Raw genomic sequence first — 13,703 nt, forward strand, 5'->3', positions numbered from 1 at the left:
TTCCTCTGCCATCTTTCCCTCCCTCCGAATTGATGCTTTTGAACTGTGGTGTTGTAGAAGCCTCTTGAGAATTCCTTGGGCAGCAAGGAGATTAAACCAGTCCCTCCTAAAGAAAATCAGTCCTGAATAGTCATTGGAAGGCCTGATGCTGAAACTGAAAACTCCAATACTTTGGCCATCTGATGCAAAGAACTGACTCACTGGAAAAGACCCTGATGCTGGGGAAAGATTGAAGGCGGAGGAGAAGGGGATGACGGAGGATGAGATGGTTGGATGGAATCACCAACTCAATGGACATGAGTTTGAGTAAACTCCGGGAGTTGGTGTGGACAAGGAGGCCTGGTGTGCTGCAGTCCATGGAGTTGCAGAGTGGACACGACCAAACAACTGAACTGAACTGAGTTGATGGTCAATACATATTGAATAGTTTAAAAAGACGTTGCGTAGCACTATTATGTTTGAGAGTTGGGTGGTCATTAAACCTCGAGATGTTGTTAAGTGCCTTTCCTCCCACATCTTTCTAAAAGAAAACAGCCTCTGTACTATTACATCCTCTGCCAAAGTGGTATTCTGAGGCAGGTGTGCATTTTGTATCTCTTAATACCAGTCTTTCCAGCCATAGTCATTTGGACTTGAGGGAGGGTACCTGTTTCAAGAGATGCTAAGTAAATAGACTGGCCTATTATCTGTTTATCTTCTTGTGTCTGAGGTGATTTTATTTAATCTGATGGAAATTAGGGAAATGAATGAGTTAGGAAGGAAGCTAAACTAATGTAATTTCATGAGGTTGACTTAATTTATGTTAAATTGAATCAAAGTTACCAGCTCATGTCATAGGAAGCAGAAAAGAGAAAGGATAGAAGGTAAAATCGCTTGTTAGTAGAATGATCAGAGCAGTAGCTATGTGAATACTTAGGTATTATGACACATAAACTGGCTTAACTTGAATTACTGCTTTAAACTGTACACAGTAGGGTCTTAAGTTTTCTACTTAAGAAAATAGGCATAACACTGCAGTTTTAAATACTTATATGCCTGTTCTGTGACTTATCTTTCGTGATGTTTAGGATTAGTTTTAGGCTTTGTTCAGTTCAGTTCAGTTCAGTCACTCAGTTGTGTCCGACTCTTTGCGACCCCATGAATCTCAAGAGTCAGTGATGCCATCCAGCCATCTCATCCTCTGTTGTCCCCTTCTCCTGCCCCCAATCCCTCCCAGCATCAGGGTCTTTTCCAATGAGTCAGCTCTTCACATGAGGTGGCCAAAGTACTGGAGTTTCAGCTTTAGCATCATTCCTTCCAGTGAACACCCAGGACTGATCTCCTTTAGAATGGACTGGTTGGATCTCCTTGCAGTCCAAGGGACTCTCAAGAGTCTTCTCCAACACCACAGTTCAAAAGCATCAATTCTCCGGCGCTCAGCTTTCTTCACAGTCCAACTCTCGCATCCATACATGACCACTGGAAAAACCATAGCCTTGACTAGACGGACCTTTGTTGGCAAAGTAATATCTCTGCTTTTGAATATGCTGTCTAGGTTGGTCATAACTTTCCTTCCAAGGAGTAAGCGTCTTCTAATTTCATGGCTGCAGTCACCATCTGCAGTGATTTTGGAGCCCCCCAAAAATAAAGTCTGACACGGGCTAGTCTATTTCACTTTTGCTCTTGTTCCATGTAGTCCTAAATCCAGGCCATTCTGAGGTTTCAGCTTAAAGCCTGGGGGTACTTTATCAAGGTCTTTTAAAACTTAAATTGCAGTCTTACCAACATTATATGATTACTGAAACCTTTGCTCAGATCTTTAGTTTCCCACCTGCCATTTCTGCTGGCATTCTTGAAGTTTTGTTTTGTGCACGTGAAGTTCAGGAGTAATAAAACAACTGGAGGAAATATCTTTACAGATTTTTAGGCTCCTACTCGGCAGTTTCTTTAAAGTCGTAGTTCCAGTGGTGGTTTAATAATAGTTTTATTTTTTCCTCCCAGACTTCTTTTCAGAAGCTAGGGTTGTGTTGATGGGGTAGTAGTTTGAGGTGTAAGTTCAAGCAGTGAGTCTAGGTGTGGTCTTTGCTAGAGCTAGAGAACTTTAGTTCCCATTACCCTATAGGAACTGACTGATTATCTGCTACTGCTTTCTTCTGTACAGAAGAGCTCAATAGGTCTGTAGCTTTAGCTCAGCTCACTTTACATTTTTATTTTATTCCAGATCACAGGATAGGAGTGGGAGAACATATAGATTAGTCTCTTGAACAGTACAGGTTTGAACAGTGTGAGTCCACTTAATATGCAGAGTTTTATTCAATAGTAAATACTGTAGTACTACATGGTCTGAGGTTGGTTCAATTTGTGGATGTGTAATTGTGAATACAGAGGGCCAACTATGTGTTAAACATGGATTTTCAACAGTGCAAAGGGTTGGCACCCCTAACCCTGTGTTGTTCAAGGGTCACCTATGTGTGTATACACACATACACATGTATGTAAATATAAATATAAAATACAAACATACAATATATAAAGTAAATATCTTATGTAATTTTTATATTAATTATTTTAAAATGAATGTTGAGTAAAATTGACTTTTTGGGCACTGTTCTATGAATTTTTAATTCATATATAAATTCACATAGCCATGACCATAGTCAGGATACAGAACAATCTCATCATACCAAAATCCTCCCTTATGTTGTCTCATTTTGGTCACGCCTTCTTCCCAACTGTAAGTTTTGGCAACCTCTGATCTGTTCTTTGTCACTATAAAAGAATGGTATTTCCAAGGAATTTCATGGTGTTTAATCTTTTCTAGACTAGTTTCTTTCATTCTGCAGAATGGCTTTTGAGATTCTTCTAAGTTGCTGCATTTATCAGTGGTTCATTTCTCTTTAATATGGAGTTGTATTTCATTGTACAGATGTGCCGTAATTTGTTTATCCATTCACCAGTTGAAGAACATTTGGGTGTTTTGTTTTAACAGATCAACTCTAAAAATTCATGTACAGGTTTTTTGTGAACATACGTTTTTGTTTCTCTAGGGTAAATACCTGGGAGTGGGATGATGGGACCTATGGTAAGTGTATGTTTAACTTTTTAAGAAACTGCTGGACTGTTTTCTATGTGGCTGTGCCGTTTTTGTCCTCCCAACAACGTGTGAGAGTTCCGGTTTCTCTGCATCCTTGTCAGTATTTGTTCTTGTCGATATTTTGCATCTTAGTCAATCTTCTAGGTATGTAATGGTATCTCATTGTGGTTTGCATTTCTCTGTTGACTACTGATGTTGAACATCTTTAAAAATGTGTTCATTTGCTATTCCTACACACTAATTGGTGAAATATCTTTTCAGGTCCTTTAAATCTTTTGTCTATTTTTTTCAAGATTTTTTTTTTTCTTTTAAGCCTGAATATCTTTCTTGTTTTTTCCCTTTCCAATTTTCTTTTCCTTGTCACTACTGTGTGTTTGGAGCTGATGCAGTGAGTCTAAATTCACTAAACCTTTGTTTTTTTTTTTTTGCTGGGGAGGCGGGGAGGGTCGTGCTATGAGGCATGTGGAATCTTAGTTCCCCGACTAGAGAGTGAACCCCTGCCCCTTGCATTGGAAGCACAGAGTCTTAATCACTAGTGTGCCAGGGAAGTCCATGTACTATACCATTTTGATAGAAAGTTCAAGGCAGAATATTTTCAAAGGAAGAATTTTTCATATGAAGAGATTGCAAAAAAACTACAGGAATGGAAATGGAAGAGCATAATCAGGAATATTTAAGTAATCCCACTAAATATGCCTTTGTAGGTATATATAGTGACCTAGAAAATGAGATGGGCTTCCCAGGCTGGCACTAGTGGTGCTGTCTGCCAATGCAGGAGACGCAAGTGCCTTGGGTTCAGTCCCTGGGTCAGGAAGACCCCTTGGAGAACGAAATAGCAACCCACTCCAGTTTTCTTGCCTGGAAAATCCCATGGACAGAGGAGCCTAGTGGCTTATAATCAAGGGGGTCACAGAGTTGGACACGACTGAGCTCTCGTGCATGCACACACACACATATACAGAGAATATGAAATTATACTAGTTTTTATTCAAATCAATAGAAGATTTTGAGATATTAGTAAAAGTCAAACTTTTGGTTCTAAATTTTAAAAGCCTGCATTTAAAAATTAATTTTAAAAGTCTGTTTATATAGGTTTATATTAAAAATATTGAACATTTAACATTGACTTTATTGAAGAATAACAGAAGCACTGTTGTACTGTTAAGTTAGATATGTCAGATTACATTAACATATGTTTTCAGTTCAGTTCAGTCGCTCAGTCATGTCCGACTCTTTGTGACCCCATGAATCACAGCACGCCAGGCCTCCCTGTCCATCACCAACTCCCGGAGTTTACCCAGACGGATGTCCATCGAGTCAGTGATGCCATCCAGCCATCTCATCCTCGGTCATCCCCTTCTCCTCCTGCCCCCAATCCCTCCCAGCATCAGAGTCTTTTCCAATGAGTCAACTCTTCGCATGAGGTGGCCAAAGTATTGGAGTTTCAGTTTTAGCACCATTCCTTCCAAAGAACACCCAGGGCTGATCTCCTTCAGAATGGGCTGGTTGGATCTCCTTGCAGTCCAAGGGACTCTCAAGAGTCTTCTCCAACACCACAGTTCAAAAGCATCAATTCTTCAGTGCTCAGCTTTCTTCACAGTCCAACTCTCACATCCATACATGACCACTGGAAAACCATAACCTTGACTAGACGGACCTTTGTTAGCAAAGCAATGTCTCTGCTTTTGAATATGCTGTCTAGGTTAGTCGTAACTTTCCTTCCAAGGAGTAAGCGTCTTTTAATTTCATGGCTGCAGTCACCATCTGCAGTGATTTTGGAGCCCAAAACAATGAAGTCTGACACTGTTTCCACTGTTCCCCCATCTATTTCCCATGAAGTGATGGGACCAGATGCCATGATCTTAGTTTTCTGAATGTTGAGATTTAAGCCAACTTTTTCACTCTCCTCTTTCACTCTCATCAAGAGGCTTTTAGTTCCTCTTCACTTTCTGCCATAAGGGTGGTGTCATCTGCATATCTGAGGTTATTGATATTTCTCCCGGCAATCTTGATTCCAGCTTGTGCTTCTTCCAGCCCAGCGTTTCTCATGATGTACTCTGCATATAAGTTAAATAATCAGGGTGACAATATACAGCCTTGACGTACTCCTTTTCCTATTTGCAACCAGTCTGTTGTTCCATGTCCAGTTCGAACTGTTGCTTCCTGACCTGCATATAGGTTTGTCTCATTATAAATTGGGGTTCCTTCATGGCAACTGTCATAGTATTCATTGGTGCCAGACTATACAAAGGCTTCCTTACAACTGCTTATTTTTTTTTTTTTTTTTGGCCATGCCAAAAGGCAAGTAGGATCTTAGTTCCCCAACCAGGGATGGATCAAACTGGTGCCACCAGTGTTGGAAGCACGGAGTCTTAACCACTGGACTGCTGTGGAAGTTGCTACATATCTTAATTAAAAAAAAAACAAACTGATAATGCTTGATGAATACTGACATAGTAAAATGTTTCCCAAGCTTGAAAATATAATGGTAAAATGATAGTTTAATGCAAAGCTGTTGTCACAATGAACAGAAACATGACCCGGTGTGTTTTCCTGGCTGATTTGAGGCTACAACTATCCAGCTTTCACAAGAGGAATATACTGATTTTGCCATAGTGCCTGGATTTCCAGCTTCAAGATAACACAGTTCCCTGCACTTTTAGAGCTGTGTAGAGACACTCCCCAGTGTACAGACACTGTACTGTTTGCTGAGCAAAGATATCAATGCAGAGTGCTCTGTGAATGTGGATGGCCGAGCCTGTTTTACCCTGATTAGGTGAAAGGTTTGTCAGATGATTAGATGGAACGTACTGTCAGATGACCTCGCAGCAAGTAGTGGCAAGCTGCCTAATTCTTGAGAAGTGAAGTTTTTTAGTTGTGTGCGACTCTTTGAGATCCCATAGACTAACCTACCAGGCTCCTCTGTCTGTGGAATTTTCCAGGCAAGAGTATTGGAGTGGGTTGCCATTTCCTTCTCCAGGCGATCTTCCTGACCCAACGATCGAACCCAGGTCTCCCACATTGCAGGCAGACGCTTTACCCTCTGAACCACCAGGGAAGCCCCCAAATTTTTTTTTAATGCAAAAGCAACTTATAATTACCACTTTAAAATATAAGTCATCACTTGATTGAAGTGAACAATGATTGAGAGATTTGACATCTGTAAATAGAATGACTGCTTACATAAAGTATGTCATATCTTTAGAAATTTGTTTTTAGTTGTATTGGCAGAATTATGATTTCTCAGGGAAAGAAGATACATTTTTTACATTAAATCGTAAGATGGAACATACTACATGATTTTTTGAAGGCATAGTTTTAAAGTTTTCAAAGCCTACATTTTTTTAAAAAAATTTATTATGTGGCTGTGTTAGGTCTGAGCTGTGGCATATGTCATGGGGAATCTTTCATTATGGCACATGGATTCTCTACTTGTGGTGCAAGGGCTCTGTAGTTGTAGCACACAGGCTGAGTTGCTTTGTGGCACGTGGGATCTTAGTTCCCTGACCAGGGATCGAACCCATGTCCTTTGCATTGCAAGGCAGATTCTTAACCACTGGACCATCAGGGAAGTCCCCATATTTTCTCACAAGTAAAACCAAAATATTAAATTGCAGGAAAAGTAAGGTTTCATGTTCTGATTATCTGTATGTTCCCTTTTGAATCCACTGGATTCTTTAAGTTTGTTTAAACATGGCTATCATCAGAAACCATCTTGACTTTTAAAAGTGTATTCTACCTAAGAATTATGTGTAAAATAATCTCTTAAAACTGAGTTATTGGGACTTCTCTGGTGGTCCAGTGGTTAGCACTCTGTGCTTCTAATTCAGGGGGCATGAGTTGGATCCCTGGATGGGGAACTAAAATCTCACATGCCATGCATTGCAACCAAAAAATAATAAAATAACTTTAAAAACCAAACAAAACTGAGGTTATTTTCCAGTTATGTGAGTTATTAATATATGTAATAGTTGTAAAATTACAAATTGTGATAATCCACTTGCCCTTTATTCTCATTTTGGTTTGAAAATAGTTCCTGAAAGTATTGTGTTAGTTGCTCAGTCATGTCCAACTCTTTTCAACCACATGAACTGTGCCCACTAGGCTCCTCTGTCCATGGAATTCTCCAGGCAAGAATAACAGAGTAGGTAGCCATTCTCCAGGGGACCTTCCTGGCCCAGGCACTGAACCCCTGTCTCTCACACTATAAGCAGATTCTTTACCATCAGAGCCACCAGGGATGCCCAGTTAGTATCCACTGGAAACATTCAACAGTCTTATCTAATCATTATTTTAGAAGTAGTTTAATAATTTTTTTGAAAAAATACTAAAAAAAAAAAAAACCCTCATAATGAAGTGTTTCTCTTTAAAAACCTGAAAAAAGTGACTTTTCCCCTCTCTTAAAGGATATCTCTCAAACTACTGTGGGGTAGGTTTCCAGCAGAAGAGTTTTGGTAACCTTTACTGCTGTGTGCTAGCAAGTGTCACTGTATAAAACTGAAGGTTTATAGATTCCTGAGGAGCTACAGCATCATAATAACATTTACTCCCACTCAGAATTTATTTTAAGAAATGACATAAATACTGTGTTATAATTGATCTGTTGTACAAAAAGTACTGAATAATACACAAACAAAACAACATCCAGCCTTGATGATCAAAAACAATTTTTTTTTCTATGAAATTCTCTTTGAATAATGAAAGAGAAGGTGTCAGGGTGAAAAAAATAATCTGATTCTACTGTCTGTGTCTTAGATAATATTCATCAGATCTATATATATTTTGTTATTATTTCCTTTCAAAGCAATCTTTAAATGTTTGCTCAGCCCTGAAATTTGATCCTTCTGTTAAGGGCTTTGTTACATATTTTAAGTCATTCTTTTAATTTCTCATATCATTTAGTATATAATTCATTATTATAAGTGGAATTAATTATATAATGTTATTCTCATTAATATAATCTTAAATTAATAGCTATTTGTATATTCTGTTTAATCCTTAGCTTTCTGGAGTCTAGGATAGTATTGACTATAATTGTGGTTTTGATTTATTTCATAACAAACAGTTGGTCACGAGTTTCATATTACTGATGAGGAAACAGTTGACCCAATGATGAAGAAATAGTTTACCCAAGGTCACACAAATATTTAACTGTCAGACTGTGACTAGAATTTAGGTCGTCTTATTCTTAGTGTAGCATTTTGCTTTATATATGTTTGTGTGAGTATTATTTCTAAAAATAGGCTAAGTTGAAATATCTTAATTTATAAAGCTGAATTTACTTATAGAATATATATTATGTTTCCAGTTGCTGCTGTAACAAGTATCACACACTGGCTTAAGAGTCCAAGATGGACCTTCCCACTAAAAGCTGTTGCTGCTGCTGCTAAGTCGCTTCAGTCGTGTCCAACTCTGTGCAACCCTATAGATGGCAGTCCACCAGGCTCTGCCATCCCTGCGATTATCCAGACAAGAACACTGGAGTGGGTTGCCATTTCCTTCTCCAGTGCATGAAAGTGAAAAGTGAAAGTGAAGTTGCTCAGTCATGTCCGACTCCCTGCAGCCCCATAGATGGCAGCCTACCAGGCCCCTCTGTCCATGGATTTTCCAGGCAAGAGTACTGGAGTGGGTTGTCATTTCTTTCTCCACACTAAAAGCTATAAACATCCTATCCCCAGAATCTAAGAATATGTTATCTCACATAGCAAAAGGGATTTTGCAAATGAAGATTACAGACCATAAAATGGGGAGATTATCCTGGATTATTGGGTTGACACAATCTATTTACTTGAGTCCTTAAAAGAGGGTACCCTTCTCAGTTGTTCTCAAAGGAAAGCAAACAGGTTGGATGGTAGTATGAGAAGGACACACTCCATCGTTGTTGGCTCTGAAAATGGAAGGAGGCCTGAGCCAAGGGATGCAGGCAGCCTCTGGAAGCTGGAAAAAGCAAGGAATCTCCCCTATAGCCTCTGGGATAGAATGCTGCTGATACCTTGACTTTAGTCCAGTGAAAATTGTTATATTCTTATTTTACTTCCCAGTTCTAATATTTTTCTTTATGTCTTCTGATTAAACCTTTTTTTTTTTTTAATACTTTGATTCCAGTAATAGGTATCATGTCTGATTCATCACAGGGCTTCCCACATAGCTCAGTGGTAAAGAATCCGCCTGCCAATGCCGGAGATATGGATTTGATTCCTGGGTTGGGAAAATCCCCTGGAGGAGGAAATGGCAACTCACTTCAGTATTCTTGCCTGGAAAAACCCCATGGACAGAGGAGTCTGTAGTCCAAGGGCTGCAAAGAGTCAGACATGAATGAGCAGCTGAGCTCACACACACTGGTTCATTACCACCTCTTTGGCCAGCTCATTTTGGTAATTCTGCTTGACTGCTTGCTTTTTTTAAATTTGACTGGACACTTGTATGTCTCTTTCTAATCACAAATGCTAATAATTTCCAGTCTGGTTTTTCTTATCCTGTAACAGAACCTTGGTTCTGCTATTAGCAAGTTTTTTTATTAATGTTTTGTATTACTGTCAGCATAAGTGCATAGTAAGTATTTGATGAATAAATTGTGTGTGTTCCATTTGAAGCTTCCCTGGTGGCTCAGATGGTAAAGACTCAGCCTGCAATGCAGGAGACTCAGGTTCAGTCCCTGGGGTGAGACGATTCCCTGGAGAAGGGAATGGCAACCCACCCCAGTTTTCTTGCCTGGAGAATTCCATGGGCAGAGTAATCTGGAGGGCTTAACTCCTTGGGGTTGCAGAGTTGGACATAACTGAGCAAATAACACTTACCAGTTGAAGCATTTAGAGGTTGTGAACATGTATTCTTAATAATTTCCTAGTGATTTCTCAAGTTCCTATTCCTTTTTTACCTCTTGGGAAATAGGTAGCAATCACTACATAATTGTAGTTCATTATTAAAATACAGGGAGATTTAAACCTTTCATTGGACTCAAAACATAAGTGTCCTTAGCATTTACTTTAGTGGTTTCTAAATTTTTGCATTTCATATACTAGTAAAATGTATTGAAAAGTTTGGAGGATGAACAAAGAAGTACTAACTTTTTGTTTTGCTGAGAGCATGATAAAAAGCCATCACCAGCTATTACCATTGCATTGTAAAAGGATTTTTGAATGTCTAAAAAAGGAAAAAGTCACTGAATAAAACAGTTCTCTAGATTTAATAAAGTTAGCTTTATAGAAAAACTCAATACATTGTCATTTGCTTTTCTAAGTTTTCTGCGAATGACTAAAACTTGAAAGGAAAATTGGTCTTGAGTACCACTAGTGTAGTCATTCTCTTATTTAAGTGGAACTTCAGTTTCAGTATATATGGCTTTCATAAATCTTAAAGCAAGCCAATATTTGAAGGAAAAGGCAAAGAGGAATTAGAAGTACATAGTAGTCTTTTTCTTAGGGTGACTTGCTTTGATCACATTTCCAACATTTTGATATAGTAAATAGTATTTTACTCTTTTTGCTTCCTCTACTCTCCATTTCCTACAAAAACATCCATTCCCCCACTTTGTATTCAGTACTTGTAATCCTCTGTATTTTCCATACGCTTGAGCCTTAATGTTGTTGTTTTGGTTGCCTAAAGCTTCTATTTTTCATGGTCTGCTTAATACTTTCTGATTTATTTGTGTTTAATATATACACACATTCAGTATATCACAGAAATGTTGAAAATGAAAAAAAATTTCAACCTCAATCTCTTGTCCTTTTCTTTAAAGGTAATCATTGTAAATTTCTAGTATAACTTTTTAGAAAAAGCATTTTCTGCATATACCAGTAGCTGGCTATACTAAAATATGTCTTCTAATATATACATCTATAAAAACATACAGAAATGGGTTTTCACTTATGGTACATTCTTAGCTTTATTCCTGTCTCTACTTTGGCCGTACCCTTGTTTTTCTGTTTTCCGACCTGTATTTGGACTAAATTATTTTTTGACCTCTTAACTTTCTTTATTCTGTGGGCTAATGTTGAAACTTATTTGTTCTAGGGGTGACAGTTTTTAGGGTTGCTGGAAGTGCCTTTCTCTGGACTGGATGTACTTTGATTCTTTTGATCACAGTGAGATTTAAATTTCAGTATACTAGAAAACAGAAACCTATGAAAAGGATTTCTCCAACCGTTTATTCTTGTTGAAAGGAATGCAAACAATACCTCTACTCTTCTGTCCCCACCTGAAGGTGGGAATTGTCCAAAACTTCCTTGTACTGAGAACTAGTTTTGTTAGCTCAAAAACAGTAGGTTGACCTGTATGGGAGTTTTGCATGTAATCTATACTACTCCAGCAAGGGGAAGTGTTCTGACCTTTCTCTGTGACAGAAATTGCAGAAGTTATTTATATTCTCCTAGGGCAGGGACTTTATTTCATATTTGCATAGGGTTATGATTTGCTAGTCTTATTTGTTTCTACAGCGTTCAAACTGTTGTGTGATGGTACAAGGAATCATAGAACCCAAGTATTATTTCTTAATTAATATAAAGCTAGGGAGCTAAAATATTTAAAAAACAGAGAATATTTCTACCTAAATTATTGTGGTAATTAAGAGGTATTTAAGGTATTAAGAGGACCTAACAATTTGTTTCCTATTTATGCAGTTGGTAAAAAGAAAAAAAGTAGGAATGTGGAGTTGTTACTCTCAAATTTTGAGCTAAAGTTATATAACTTCTGATTAACATAAGATTTTGTCCCAAACTGTGAAGGCACTTGAACACTGAGATGAGTTTTAAATAATCTTATGACTAATATGTTAAAACAAGAGTGTAGGTCATGTTTCAAAGTATAAGGTGATATTTGCTTTATTCCTGCAACACTGTCATATTCTTACCTGTAATTCACTGGTGTTTAACTGTAGAGAATTAGACTTTGTCCCTTTGAAATACATGACCATTGAAATAAGAACCAAAGATTTTGTTGGTTTGTTTTTGGTTTTGGTACCCCCAGCCTCTTGTTTTTTTGTTTTTGTTTTTCCTGTTTTGGTGATGAACGTGAAAGAGGAGAGTTTAAAAGTTTGCTTAAAGCTCAACATTTAGAAAACTAAGATCATGGCATCACTTCCTGGCAAATAGATAGGGAAACAGTGGAAACAATGGCTGACTTTATTTTTTGGGGCTCCAAAATCACTGCAGATGGTGACTGCCCCCATGAAATTAAAAGATGCTTACGCCTTGGAAGAGAAGTTATGACCAACCCAGACAGCATATTCAAAAGCAGAGATATTACTTTGCCAACACAAGTCCATCTAGTCAAAGGTATGGTTTTTCCAGTAGTCATGTATGGATGTGAGAGTTGGACTATAAAGAAAGCTGAGTGCCAAAGAATTGGTGTTTTTGAACTGTGGTGTTGGAGAAGACTCTTGAGAGTCCCTTGGACTGCAAGGAGATCCAACCAGTCCATCCTAAAGGAGATCAGTCTTGGGTGTTCATTGGAAGGACTGATGTTAAAGCTGAAACTCCAATCCTTTGGCCACCTGAGGCAAAGAGCTGACTCATTTGAGAAGACCCTGATGCTGGGAAAGATTGAAGGTGGGAGGAGAAGGGGACGACAGAGGACGAGATGGTTGGATGGCATCCCTGATTCAATGAACATGAGTTTGAGTCAATTCCAGGAGTTGGTGATGGGCAGGGAGGCCTGGCGGGCTGCAGTCCGTGGGGTCGAAAAGAGTTGGACATGACTGACTGACTGAACTGAACTAAACTGACCTTTTTGATCTGTTTTAATAGTTGCCAAACTTTCACTCTAAATTTAAGTTAATGGCACAAAATAAGCATTTCTAGAGTAAGAAAAATAACATACCCTCTGACATACCATTTTTAGTACTGTCTGGCAAAAGCAAAGCAAGGGCTTGAAACACAGAGTATAGTTATAAAATATTAGGACTGAAAAGGGCTTTAGAAATTATTCACTCTAACTCCTTTCCTTTTAAAATTATCATCTTTGAATTGATGAATAACCTTTTTGAACCTTGATTTACTTTTATATAATTTGACAACAGACTTGGGGAGCCTTATATGATTGTTAGAATTAAACTGATATAAAAGAATGATGTTGTAAAATTCAATGATTATTGTTGTAAGCAAAGTTATTACTCTAATTTTTAAAAATTTAGAAAAAAATAGTAGCAAAAGATAGCATGTGTAAAACTGCAAAACACAAATACCACTTGAACTGAAAATTTTGACTTCAGATCCCTGATTTTGTGTGTGAACTAACCTATATTAACTTAAAAAAAAATTTCATCTTTAGTCATTTTACTACACTGTTGTATAAATAATCTGAGACTTAAACTAGGTAAGGAAATACCAAAAACTTAAAGCTAAAAGATAGTGTTAGATTTGAGAAATTCTTTCAAGACTTTCAGGAAAAAAAGGAGCAATATAAAAGAAAAATGAAACCAAAAGACAAAAAGTAGAAAACAAAAAGACTCATCTTTCTCCTTTCTATTTATCTTAAAATTTTCTGTTTTTTAATACCATCAGTTTATCAATCCTAAAGATTCTTCTTGTCTTCATTAGGAGTAATAAGGATTTTAACATCTGCTGAATTCATACTGTCATTTTTTTTTTTTAAGGCTACCATCATTCCTCTACCTTTAAATTTTCTATTACTG

At 37.7% G+C, this 13,703-nt stretch overlaps 1 protein-coding gene across 19 annotated transcripts in view; it reads left to right on the forward strand.

The window, feature by feature from the left end:
• Positions 1 to 13,703, forward strand: part of GPHN (gephyrin) — a 563,152-nt gene that overhangs the window by 55,921 nt on the left and 493,528 nt on the right. For 3 of the 19 annotated variants that reach the window (XM_060418186.1, XM_060418187.1, XM_060418188.1), the window contains exon 2: positions 3,027 to 3,061. The exons of the other annotated variants lie outside the window; for them this stretch is intronic. The gene's annotated coding sequence lies outside the window, so the exon portion shown is untranslated. The remainder of the gene's footprint in view (positions 1 to 3,026; positions 3,062 to 13,703) is intronic. 19 annotated transcript variants of the gene reach the window in all.

This window comes from Ovis aries, chromosome 7 (genome assembly GCF_016772045.2).
Source record: "Ovis aries strain OAR_USU_Benz2616 breed Rambouillet chromosome 7, ARS-UI_Ramb_v3.0, whole genome shotgun sequence".
Taxonomy (NCBI): Eukaryota; Metazoa; Chordata; class Mammalia; order Artiodactyla; family Bovidae; genus Ovis; species Ovis aries.